Raw genomic sequence first — 11,109 nt, 5'->3', positions numbered from 1 at the left:
TAGTTTATTTGGCCACTGACCCTGGTAATTTACAACTTGAGTTGCTAGACATGCAGTCAGATATAAAGACATGACAATTTGTTTGTGCGTCTCACGAAAGTTTTTCTTAGTCTGCTACGCTTGAGCCACTACAATATCGTTTGATTATATAACAAACCGGAGGTCACGAATTAACAACATACACTAAAGTAAATATAACAAGATACCAGAGGTTATAATTATGAATTACGTGCCCCCAGCTCTACATTTAGGTAATTGTGTGGCGAGATAGCGCAGTGGTATAATCCACGGCTGCAACGCCATTGGGTTGCGGGTTCGAGTCCGACCGAGGTCGACTTCTGAATTCCTTTCTAAGTGTTGAAGGTTTATCTAGGCTCCTCCTCGCCGCTCATCCGCGTAAGCGGTGTCTTAAAATAAGCCTAGAAGTGGGCCGTGCCACAAGTCGGGAGATACGGAATCAAAAATGCAGAAAATCGGCCTGTTGTAACTGACCGTTGTAGTCGACGAACACCAAGATTACCTCAAACAAACAAACTCTACAGGTAAATATGACCATCGGGGGATGAGAGAGGATTGAAAATCAGTAGTAATATAATGCAATTATTGACGGAATTCAGTCTTCAACTTGCGATTACCACCCTATGGGGGGCGAATTGCTTTTTTGGTCCTGATTCCAGCTACAACCCATGCTAACATGATATATAAGCCCATGACCATGGCGGCAGGTCCCAATGTTGAGTAAAGAATTGTGAAATACCGATTGGCGCCCGTTTCAAGTAGAGTCATATGAAAATAAGACGAAGCGAACATAAAATTCTGCCTTCAACTCAATACAGATATTGTACTGCAAGCTGCCGTTACCAGAAACGGCAAAAACGGCTCGGTTTTGATATATATATATCACCAACTGTTGATTTTTACTGCTTCGTTGTGGAAATCGCAATGTTTTATTTGACGAGTACAAAATTTCAAATTTTTGTCCGGTGTACGTACGTACTAGATAGGCCTACTGCTCGCCAAGCAGCTACGGTCAAATTGCGTTTAACTAAGCATAAGCATAACCAAACATCAACCATAAGTTACTATATTAAACTAGGCAGAGCGGAGATAAATTATACTGCTGCGAGTTAGTGGCGTGTGGAACGTGTTGATAACCTGATGTACAGCACGGCGGGTGTTCTTGCAATGACACTAATGTACGACGTACGTACATCGAGTATCTATTTAGTGTGGATACTTCTTACGCAATGACGCGCTAAGCTAATAGGCTGCTTCTGACGTAATAATGAGCTGTGGCGTTGGAAAATCAGACGTTTGTGCTGTCACAAGCCTGGTATAATATCTCTTCCTGTTCACGAATGTTCAGTTTATGTCAGTCTTTGAAAAAATAAAAAGTAATCGTTCTTTCACAGAGAAATCGATTAGATATAGGAAGTAGTCGATTACGATTACGATTACTTCGGAATTTTTTCGAATGTAATCGATTGCGATTACGATTACTTGAAAATGCTGTAATCGTCGTAATCGATTACGATTACTAATCGCGATTACCCCATGTCTGAATAGTACTAGTGCAAATTAATACAGAAATACTCATATTAATTAAACTTCACTATTTACACTGCGCGCAATAATTTTTAACTCCCTTTAGATCAGTGGTTCGTAACCTTTTTTCCTCCAGCGCCCCCTTTCAAAAATAATCATGCTACAGCGCCCCCCTCCCTCCATATTGTAAGGACTGTAATAAAGACAATGTGTAAGAGAACGGGCCGTAACAACACTTCATCAGCCCCTCTAAAAACGATTGTCTTGCTCAATGCGCACCCATAGCGTGATTGACCAAACTTCTAGGGGCTTCGCCCCCAGGAACCCCGTCGCGTGATTTCGGTGGTCAGCAAAGTTTGTGTGGCCTGGTCGCCCAGGCGCAAAATTGTTCTATAATGCATGAATGAATAGGTGATAATTGCATATATATGTCGCTACAAATTTGTAATCGTCTCAGCCCACATAATCGGATTTACCAGTGAGCTGTTGTCTTGGAAAATTAAGGCCACGTAATGAATAATTAAACTTATTCGAGCGTGCCCGTTGGTAAAATTATACTTCGTTACATGTTGTTATTTTGTTACCTCTTGTCCGCTATCTAGTTAACAGATTTTGAAACGCATAAACGCAATAAACTCAAGAAAGCACACGATTCAAAATTGGTATTTATTCACTGGCAAATCTTTCTCTGATGGATGTTATTTATTGTCCTGTGGGGTGCAGCTTGCGACGACATGATAATTCGAGCGATTCACGCACATATGGACAATGAATACATCGAAGTTGACGGTTAACATAAGGGCACTCCTCTTCGCCTAAGGTTTTCCCACTGACGATCTTCTGGCACACTTCTCGGAGTCCCATATTGGCCCGAGCTTCATATGTCTTCGTGCATCATGGCGTGGTAATGGCCGACGCCAAAATGCCTGTTTGTCATTCATGTTCATTGACCGAAATAATTTTGGGCACCCTTCAAGCTCCCCCCTCCCCCTTGATTGGGGGTTTGAGTTGCAGCAGTTTCGGTCCTGGTAAGAGGTCAAAGTCCAGTCGGTATTTTCGGGACTTTAGTATTGGAAATATTTCTCGAAGACCACTCGTCTATAATAAACCATATGATAATTGTATGTGGTATATTCATGGGCAAATCAAGGTTGTTATAACAACAATCGGGTACGTTCCCATACCCTGTGGTTCAAACCAACCCGAATTCACATCTGCTATTGGCGATTGGCAATACGGGGAAATTAATGGTAAGGGATTTTGTTTTAGTGCTTTGTATGACTAAGTAAGTCAACTGAGAATGGGATGCATTTAGTTTAGTGCTGTACCCAGTTTTTAACATGAATGTATTCCAAACAAATCAACTCATATTATATAACGTTCTTGTGAGGTTGTGGACCACAACACTAGAGAGTATCCTCCTTCATGACAGGATGAAGAATTACTCTGACAAATATTTTGTAGCTCTCAAATGCAATTATATTTAGTTATTCATTTCGTGCACAAAGCTTCAAAACCTATTTTATCTACAATGGGCTCACACTCTCAAAAGTGATAGGCTAGGCAGTGCCTTCTTCTTCGATTTCCACACGCTGTGTGCTGCAGGATATAATACCTAGTTCGAAACATTTTGTTGAAAATAACCCTAGTAAGCGTGACGGCATTGTTTTAACGGGGAATTGGCGATCTAAAAGTACGCGCAATTCATTTTACACGAATTCTAATAACCCACTACATTTATGAAAACGTAGCCTATGTAACAAACATCGTCGCGAAGCGCGACAAAGAATTTCGGGATTTGACATGTTTTGTGGAATGTTAATTTGCTCTGAATACTCATTAAGGATATGTGCTACTACTACATCATCTGCTGAGAAGCCATTTTTCTTCAGCGCCCCCTAACGCCCTACTGATGCCAGCGCCCCTGAGCGTTTCCGCCCCCTTCAAAATCGCCAGCGCCCCTTGGGGGCGCTGGAGGCAAGGTTAAGAACCACTGCTTTAGATCAATGGCTCCCAACCATTTTCAGTGGCAGGGCCAAATTTAGAAATTCAGAGTACGGTCGGGGTCGCACGAATACCAGGGCAATGAAAGGAACCCAAAATAGTCACCAAAATATGAAAATTTGCATTGTTGCGATCATTCGCTTGACGCCATTGGCCATTGTGTTGCCGCGCTCCCGTTGTTCAGAACAATCAACCTTTGCTGGCTATTTCGGAGTAGTTTAATTGCCCTGACGAGATTTCAATTCGTATTTTTGGAAGTAGTGCGACACCTGCTTTCGATAAACACCGACATATAAAAGTATTCTGACGCTTGGGTCGCGAGCTATAGGACTACCAATTATGCTGCTTTTTGCCGGCTAAACAGTAGGCCTACGCATCTCGGCGTATTCAATCGTGAGTGACTTGTTGCAGATCTATCCGTAAATTAGTTATCAATACCCATGGCCGCAACAGCACTTCGTCAGCCCCCCCAAACATTGCTCTTGGGCCCCCATAGGGTGATAAACCGAACTTCGAAGCCCCCCAGCCCCCCCTCAGGCTAGATGGCTGTTTACCGCTCTTTATCGTCAAAATCGGGTGTCCGTTTAAGGCAGCTCCTCTCGGCCAATCGCGCCAAGCGCGAAAAATTTCTATAATTCATGATTGAATCGGTCAATATTATCGGGAATTGCATATATTGGTATCAATTTTTATCGTCTCTCTGCTCACGTAATCAGATTGACCGGTTGAGCCGAGTGAGTTGTGATCGAAAAGATAGGACCACTTAATAATAATTAACACTTTGGCTCTCAAGGCCTATTATGGAAATTGCCAGTAAACGCCAGCAGACAATGAATTTTCTACTAGTTGGATATTTAGCTGGAATCGGGCGTGCTGACAAGTGTAAACCTTGTGCATCTTATGAAAAAAAATTTTTTTTCCAATATCACGGAATTATAAAAATATTGCAATTTTATGGCTGCTCATTTTATGAAAAGCCACCTAGTGGCCAAACCAAAAAAATGTTGACCTAATGTATACGGATGAGATTTTTAAAAATACTTCCGGTAACGAAAATGATTGTTTCTGACAACAAGCCTATTGAGTAACGTCAAATACACCCGAAATCCGGGGATAGAACCAATTCCAGACTTTACCGTACGCATTTAAAATATATCCTAAATATAGGATCGCTGGCACTTTCTGGGATTTAGTAAAATCCTAAATTTAGGATCGTTGGCAGTCAAAGTGTTAAACATCTTCGGGCGTATACAACACTTCGTCAGGCCCCTCGAAACACTTGGGTCTTGAGCTCCCATAGGGTGATAAACCGACCCCCCGACCCCCCGACCCCCCGTCCCGTTGTTCGCTTCTGCCACGAAATCAGGATCCCCGTATAGTGAGCCAGCGTAGAGCGCAAAAACTTTCGATAATTCACAATAAAATAGGTCAATAAGATCGGGAATTGCATAGATATTGTTATCAATTACTTGTCCTCTCTGCTCACGTAATCAGATTTACCGGTAGAGCTAAGTGAGGTGACTTGGAAACTGTTGGGCCCGTAAGTAATAATTAAACATATTCGGACGGGCGGATCCGTAGGTAGGACTTCGTTACATGATGTTATTTCGTGACCTCCAGTCTGCTATATCAAAAAATATAGAATCGCCCAAACGTACTAAACTAAAAGATGCACACGATTTCAAATTGGTAGTTCTTCACTGGCATATAATTCTTCCCTGCGGGATAGCCTATTTGTCTCGTGAGGTTCAGATTGCCAAGACAGGAATATTCGGTGCCAGTCATTTAGGCGCCTATGGTCAATTACACCTTTATATATTTTGTATATACATAACGAAGTTTCCGGTCAGCGTAAGGGCAGTCCTTTTCAGCCAAGGTTTTCTCGCTGTCGATCGTTCTGGTACACTTCTTGGAGTCGCATGTTGCATGGCCTAAAACTTTATATGTCTTCGTGCGTCGTGGCGCGGTAATGGCCGACGCCGATATGCCCACTGCTATAAATCTTGCGGATTTTATCTTGGTGGAAGAGTACCTAATAATTAAGGTACTTTTGAAATCGCGCCTATCGCGAAAAAATTTTGAAAAAGTTGCATAAAATTTTGTAAAATATTCTATAATTTAAGCTAATTCACTAAATAATTTTGGACCCCCTTCGAGCTCGTTCTCCCCAATTGGGGGACTTGGGGTGCGGCATTTACGGTCCTGTCAATACCTATATCTGTAGGTACTGCTCGTTCAACTGGAAAGTTAGGGCACATTGCTTTGAAACAGCAGTGACGTAATCTTAGCAGTCTACTCACAATTTTCCTGCAATCCTAATTGAAAACTCCAGACTCCAAGCCAAGCAAGAGTATTTTATAAATATAATTTTTTTATTCATAAATCGATTTCTCAATATTTTGTGGGGGCTGCAGAAAGGCTAGCTGGGGGCCGCGGTTGGGTATCACTGCTTTAGATCGTTCACGCCCCTCTTTGCGTAGTGAGCAACCCATTGTTACGAGCACGACTATCAATCCCTTGTGAAATTCAGATTGTGAAAGTTGGAGAAGTTGTTGATAATAACGCGTAGTTGTTACGGCATCAAAAGTAATATTACGGTAATTTTTGACCAGCTTGCCGAGCGTGAAAATTGATAAAATTGGTATCCATTGAATGCTACCGCGGTACTGATTGCGATAATATAAATTTTATTCTGCTCGTGGTCCTGGAACCCCCTAAAATCAGCCTCGATTATTTCATTATAATGTAGTTTGATATTGTGACGCAACAATGCCATATGGGAGCAGGTGAGGAGCATCGCAAACCGCAAACGTAATGGCCATCGTTGCGCAACCGATTGAGCATTCAAACTCTCACTCTCGTGCGCACTTGCTCCTGACCTGCACTGTATCGGTCCAGACATGCATTTTCGCGTCACAATACCAAACTTGGTTACAATGCAACATTTGAGGCTGGTTTTGGGGGGTCTCAGGATCACGAGGAGAATAAAATTCATATTTTCGCAATCAGTACCACGATAGCTTTAGATTGATACCAATTTTATCAATTTTTGCGTTCGATAAGCCGGTCAAAAATTACCGTAAAATTGCCATAGTGTTGTAACTCGTATCCGAGTCAAAGTCATTGTGTCATCGTTCAGTTTTGAGTTCAATCCGGTTCAATCCACATTTTCAACTCAGTTCTAGTGACATAGAATATGCCTCGTAGTCAACATAGTAATTATCTCAGTCTTAACAGTTTATGCCCTCATTTTCCAAGAACCAGGACAGATAGTTCAAATACCAATATTGATGGAAATTATCATTCTTCCAAGTTAAAATGAAATTCCCATCTTGGCCGTCTTGGTCTCGACTCGTGGTGGCGAGATAGCGTAGTGGTATAACCAACAGCCACCACACTAATGGGTCGCAGGTTCTAGTCCGACCGAGGTCGACTCCAGAATTCCTCATTAAGTGTTGGAGGTTTATCTAGGCTTCTCCTCGCCGGCTCATCCTCGTAAGCAGTGTCTTACAGTCCTCTTCACCTTATATGTCAACGACATTTTTGAAACCTCCTCATTGTTTGCTGATAATACTCACCTCCTCTCTTCCGCATCTTCGACGGCAGAGCTGGATGCCCTGACTAGTGACCAAATGCCCAAAGTGCATGAGTGGATAACATCGCTGGTCAACCCGTTTCCAACACAGATAATGCCATATCTCGGGGTTTTACTGGACTCGGACATGTCCTGGAAGAGTCATATTCAGTCCCTAGACACCAAATTATCACGAAGTGCAACCTGTTCTACAGCCTTAGATGCTTCATGACAGCCTAGGTTCTTCTGGCACTTTTCCTTAATCTAATCGAAGTTACAATATGGCACCATCTGGTGGGTGGCTGCCAGTAAAACTGCACTCGAGCCACTGCAAAAACTACAGCATAAGGTACTCCGTATTATATCTAGGGCCCCAACGGGGCCTGGTTGTCCTGGTTGCTGCTGAAGAGATTCGGTGTACTAAACGTAAAAGAAATGCGGAAACTAGAAATCGCCAAGTTTATGTATCAGTCCCACTGCGGTTGTGGCCCCCGAATATTTCAATGACTTTTTTTTTTATCTCGGAATCAAAAGCTCACAAGTACAACACCCGCGCGTCCACGTCGTCCAAATATCATATGGTCGACCGAAAATATCATCGCTCCATCAAATATGCCGGACCTGATGTGTGGAACAGTAACCCGCCGGCCATCCGACAGCCGATGAGCATGTCCACATTCAAGTCGAAATACTAGTAATTACTACTAAATGAATACTATAGTCCATCCTCAAGATTACGTACCGGATCACGACTGACCTATCGATCTCGCCTTCCATGATATGCCACCCCATTTCTTGTTGCTTGCATTTTTCTATACTATCTTCTTGACTTTTCATTCAGTGTGCAGGCCTCCTCTTTACATCGCCTAGGCCAGTGGTTCTTAACCTTTTTTCCGCCAGCGCCCCTTTCAAAAATTATAATGCTCCAGCGCTCCCCCAACCTCATATTGTAAGGAATGTAATAAAGACAATGAGTAAGAGGGAGGGCCGTAACAGCACTTCGTCAACCCACCTATAACGATTGCCTTGCGCACCCATAGCGTGATAACTCAAACTTCTGAGGGCTTCGCCCCCAACAACCCCGTAGCGTGATTTCGATGGTCAGCAAAGTTTGTGTGGCCTGGTCGCTCTAGGTGCCAAAATTTTATATAATGCATGAATGAATAGGTTAATTTCATGTATGAGTCGCTATAAACTTTTCATCCTCTCAGCCCACGTATAATCAGATTTACCAGTAGCGCTGAGTGAGCTGTTGTATTGGAAAATAAAGGGCACGTAATTATTAATTAAACTTTTTCGGGCGTGCTCGTAGGTACAATTAATCCGTTACCAGGGCCGTAACAGCACTTCGTCAGTCCCCCCCAAAAAATACGTTGGTCTCGGGCCCCCCATACGGTGATAAACCAAACTTTCGTGGGGATTCGTCCCCAGACCCTCATTCGGCTATATCCGCTGTTAGCTGATACTAGTCATCTACATTGTGTGTCCATTTACTGAGCCAGCTATTCTCGCCTAGACGCGCGAAGCGTGAAAAATTTCAATAATTAATGATTGAATTGGTCAATATGATCGGGAAATGCATGTATATTGATATCAAATTTTATCCTCTCTCTGCTCACGTAAACAGATTTACCGGTAGAGCTGAGTGATGTCTGATTGAAAGGCAGGCTCCCTCAATAATAATTATACATCCTCGGGCGTATACCCGTTGGCAGGAACGAAACGACACTTCGTCAGAGCCCCCGAAAAATACTTGGGTCTTGGGCTTCCATAGGGTGATAAACCGACCGCCCCCCATCACGTTGTTCGCTTTTGCCACGAAATCAACTGTTCTGTTTAGCGAGCCAGTGCAATGCGCGAAAATTTTCCATAATTCATGATAAAATTGGTCAATAAGATCGGGAATTGCCTATATATTACTATCAATTTCTTGTCCCCTCTGCTCACGTTACCAGATTTACCGGTAGAGCTGAGGGAGGTGCAATGTTCCCTCTAAGCTGCGCACGTGCGCTGTGATGACACGGTCTCTGCGCACAGAAAATCTACGTTGCGCACAACAAATCCGAAGTTATGACCCTTTTTTAGTGGTTACGCACTGTTGTCCAAGGGTCTGCACAGTGAGTTGTTGAGTGTGCTCAGACTTGTCAAAACGTAGAGGGAACATTGTGAGGTGTCTTGGAAACTGTAGGGCCCGTAACTAATATTTAGACATATTCGGGCGGGCGGACCCGTTGCATGATGTTATTTCGTGACCTCCTGTCTGCTATATCAAAATATATAGAATCGCCCAACAGGGATATCGCCAACAGGGATATCTAGTTCTATATATTCCTGTCGCCCAATCGTACTAAGCTAAAAGACGCACACGATTTCAAATTGGTATTTCTTCACTGGCATATAATTTTTCCCTGCCAGATGGAATTCTTCTTCTGAGGTTCAGATTGCCAAGACAGGAACATTCGGTGCCAGTCATTTAGAAACCTATGGAAAATTAAACCTATATGTATATTGTAGGCTATATATAACGAAGTTTTCGGTGTTAATTTGCTCTGAATACTCATTAAGGATATGTCCTACCACCACATCATCTACTGCGAAGCCATTTTTCTCCAGCGCCCCCCATATCGCCCCCCTGAGCCCAGCGCCCCCCATATCGCCCCTTCAGCGTTTCCACCCCCTTCAAAATCGCCAGCTCCCCTTGGGGGGCGCTGGAGGCAAGGTTAAGAACCACTGGCCTAGGTCAAGGTGAGTGTCTGATTCCATAGACTATACTCCAAGTCGCTTCGACACCTCCCTATCTTTTCATTGTATATCATTTTGTGGTGTAATTGAACTGATAAAAATTGCTAATAAACCAATGATGATGATTACAAAAAGCCTAGAAGTGGGACGTGCTACAAGTCGGAAGATACGGAATCAATAGGGAATATCGGCCTGGTGTACCACAAACAACAACAGCAACATGTATGGTTACTCGAGTACAAATCGAGTCAAGTCATTTTACGCATTTGAAAAAATTACTCGAGTCAAGTCGAGTCGCCCAAAATCGCGATTCGAGTCATGACTCGAGTCCTTACAACCCTGCTTCATACCCTTCTTACCTCCACGGGAATTACATCATGCACTATACCCTTCATCCGAGTCACAAACGGCGGTATTACGCAGAGGTGGTCAAAGTAGTCAAGAAAGCTACTCAAGTAGATGTAGAAGTAGCGACACAAAAATCTACTCAAGAACGAGTAGAAGTAGTTCTTTTAAAAGCATCCTAAAACTACTTCAAGTAGAAGTAGAATTGACTAACTTTAAGTCTACTCAAGTAAGTAAGTAGTTGTAAAAACAATCGTAATCCGTTCGCATAGACTGTCAAAAGCTGCAAATTGAGTCATGCGAAAGGTGCAGCTGCAGAGATTGATTCATGTTGATGCGTCCCAAGAGGTGTAAATTTTCGACAGCACAAGCATTCGTCCACATCATGGGATGAAAATGATAGCATTGTTGGGAATGCCTCAAGTGTATAATAACTAATAGATAATGCTGAAGTAACCAAGTATTCCGGCAGGGTCATATGTCGTATTCCGTTGAAAGGGGTATGCAATGAACTCGCAATGAAGTGCAATTGATGTACTGATTTACTGGGTGTCCGGACAATACCGAGAAAACCATTACCGAGAATGCCATTACAGAGAATGGACACCACCGAGAATGGACATTACCGAGAATGGACACCACAGAGAATGGACATTACCGAGAATGGACACCACCGAGAATGGACATTACCGAGAATGCAATATATGCAATACAGGCATGTTATGCATATGCACAGGTCGTGTGAGTGCATCACGGCGTTGCCACATTCGGTATCGATGCTCAGGTATAAATTTCTCGACAACATCAGTCCCACTAATCTATATTCTTGACATTGGCCATTCTCGGTAATGTCCATTCTCGGCGGTGTCCATTCTCGGTAATGACAATTCTCGGTAATG

This window comes from Botryllus schlosseri, chromosome 2 (assembly GCF_051294905.1).
Source record: "Botryllus schlosseri isolate E-star chromosome 2, Bs_hap1, whole genome shotgun sequence".
In the NCBI taxonomy this organism is placed as follows: domain Eukaryota; kingdom Metazoa; phylum Chordata; class Ascidiacea; order Stolidobranchia; family Styelidae; genus Botryllus; species Botryllus schlosseri.
This window is presented reverse-complemented; position numbering follows the sequence as displayed.